The following is a 3252-nucleotide window of genomic DNA, read 5'->3' on the forward strand; positions in this document are numbered from 1 at the left end:
TTTTCTTTAAAATTATTGCCCATACTCTCATCATTCATTGTAACCCTAATGGTAGGCATTTCAACTTTCTTTTCATTACGAATAGGAACCCCTCATCTACTAATCATCTTATTAAACTTATTAACACCTCCTTTACAACTTTTATTCTATCCCACCTTTCCTCACAATTCTCACTCATTTTTGTTCAACACTTTTTGAAGACGTTGTTTATACATAAAATAAAGGTTAGTAACAGAGAAATGTTTTGCTCACACAAACCCCATGTGTTTACTCTCATAATAAAAGTCACTCTCGTGTCTTTTTACTCTAATAGTTTTGCTATGCCTTTTACCACTCAATTCATGTACTCTACTTCTTAAATGTAACTTAGCAACTTATCAAACAATTAACATACACAATGATTTATTTTATGTTTAAAAACTCAAGAATCAATAATTATTCAAACTTCTCAAAACAAAACTTGAGGACAAACTTATAAGTAGCAATGTAAATTTGTGCAAGTATAATGATGAGAACAAAGAAATGAAAATAAAAGCAAGAATTATTATTAAGAAACAATAAAATCTATGAAACTTCAGAAAATAAATAAATAATACAAGAAATCAAAAAACTAAAGAAATTGATGCAAGATAATTCTGTTATACCAAAATTTGAAAAAAAATCAATCAAGATCTCCAAAATTTTCCTAGACAACTTTTAGTTAAACCCTAGTTCATGCAAGATCCAAGATTTCTAATTTTTTTCTCCAAGATTGCGATTTTGATTCTTCCTTATTTGTTCTTATGTACATGTGTGTGTGTGTGTGTGTTGAATTTCTCAAGTCACAAAAATGAACATAATTTGTTGTTTTGTATGCATTTTCTTGTCAAATTTAGGACTTTTCCTTACCAAAATCAATTTTCATCCTCTTTTTTTATTTAAATCAAACACATAACAAAGATTAATCAAGAATGAGTCTTTTCTTCCCTTTTTTTTTGTATTAGTCGAAACCTTAGAGAGAAATAAACCAAAAAAAAAAAGAGAAGGAAAACAAACCCTATATATAACATGATCTAAAGAAAACCCTGACTATGACAAGATCTAAAAAAACCTTAGAATTAATTGTAACAATGAAAATTTATAATATGAAATTAGTTATGCTTCAATATCAAACTAATGTAGAATTGTTCCTTAGATTGCTAATTTAAGATTTAAAGAAAATTTTGTAATTTAACCCAACAAGAACCTTGCTTTAGAGAACCAAAGTTATATGCAATTGATCACCCCCACCCTATGCTTATAACAAGACTTGAACAAGAGGTATAAATTATAACCAAGTTGATCAATTATTCGAGGAGTTTGCAAGTTTAATCAAGAACATAGTATGATAATCACTTAACTACAAAAAGAGAAATAAAACACACAATATGCAACAACTTTAGAGAAAATTTCATAAACTAAATAAAAATCCTTACATAAAAGTATTTATATGTAAACATTAAAACTAATGAGTCAAACATACACCCAATTTAAATAAAGCCTAAACTAATTAAAATAAGTTTTAAAATAATAAAAACAAATAAAACAATAGTCTAAGATTATTTGTCATCCATTACCCAATGCTTTATGAAATAATAAATAGTTTTTGAACAATTAATTCTTCTTGGCTGATATAAAATCCTTGTAAAATAAGTAACTGATAGTCTTACATATAAGTTCTCAATAGCATTAATGACTCATTGGTGAATGGAATCTATAATTCTTAAGAAAATAATGTCTTTTTCATTTTTTGCATTTGCTAGCACGTTCTAGATCCAATTTCAAGCATCTTGTTCCTCTCATCTTGATGAATTAATAGGCCTACCATATATCATTGAAAAAGTACAAATATCTAGTTTCCAATCCAATTGGAATCATATTCAAAATCATCTAGTAGCTTTCGATACAACCTAAAAATTAACAAAGGTCTAGATTGACAAATTTGAACCTTTATTACCCAATCATCTTTACTTAGCTCATTAAAACTCCTCTTGGATTCATTTTATTTTAGGCTTTAGAATAGACCAATTGGATACTCCTAATGGATCCTTTGATGTCGTAGTAAAGATCACATCAGTTTGTATATGAAAAGTGTAATAAATATGCAAAAAAAAAGCATTAAATTCTAAGAATAAGGGTTTTTTTTTTATGTGTGAGAATAAGGGTTATCTAAGGAAATGATATGTGTATGTTGAGAATGAAAATTTTAAACCTTTTATCTAAATAGTTCAGGGGGGTATTTATAGCTTATGAACTTTGTCTTTTTGCTTGAATGGATGGGATTGAAGAATAATTTTATCTCGATATCATTAATGAGAGATAAATATCTCTTATACATGTATTTATAAGAAATAAATATTCATGCATAAACTTTAATGCAGAAAAAATATCTCTTACATATTTATTAATGGAGTAAATGTCTCTAACATAAATATTAATAAGGGACAAATAAACTAGCACTAGTCTAGCTTAACTAATCTTTTGCTTTGTTTAGGTTCTATTTCTGGCCTATGCGAGAGTTTGTTCCCCTAGCCTTTTGTCTTAAAGAGAGCTTGTGTTCCTTTTTCCTATTTATATTTATATATATTTGACCTGGTGGTTCTCTAACTTTGTTTCATTTGATCTATAATTTCTTACATTTAATAAAAAAAAGTTAGGCCTAAAGGGAGCTAGATGCATATTGAGCCTAAGAGCATTTGACTATGTTCTTAGTCTTAAACACAAGGATAAATTCCATAATATGTTGGGCAAGTGATAGTTATAGCATGGCCAAGTCCAAAGAGCATTGGTCATAGGCCTAACATCTAGGCTGAAGCTTTATGCTTGATCTTGTTGCTTGAGCCTATAAGGATGTTGGGCATGTGCCAAGGGCCACAACCATGGTTTAGCTTCAAACCATGTTTTCAAAGTCAGTTATAAGCTTCATACAATTAAAAGCATTTTTAAAAAATACCAGTAAATCTTTGGTCCATTAGGTTGAAATGACTCTTTTTTTTTCTCCGTCCTTGTTAGTAAAATAACTAGATATATTAAGTAATTCATTTTGTTTTCTTTTCATTCTTCTACTATACTCAATCCATCATTCTTTCTAATCATCTGTCATGACAAACATAGTTTTAATTTAGTTCCTTATCAATATACATAGAATGTTCAACATTTAAATTATGGAAACAAAATAAATATTAATTTGTTAGATGTGTTCCATTTAATAAATAGTTTTTGATGGAGGTAAGG

This window comes from Populus euphratica, unplaced genomic scaffold (genome assembly GCF_000495115.2).
Source record: "Populus euphratica unplaced genomic scaffold, PopEup_1.0 scaffold699.1, whole genome shotgun sequence".
NCBI lineage: Eukaryota > Viridiplantae > Streptophyta > Magnoliopsida > Malpighiales > Salicaceae > Populus > Populus euphratica.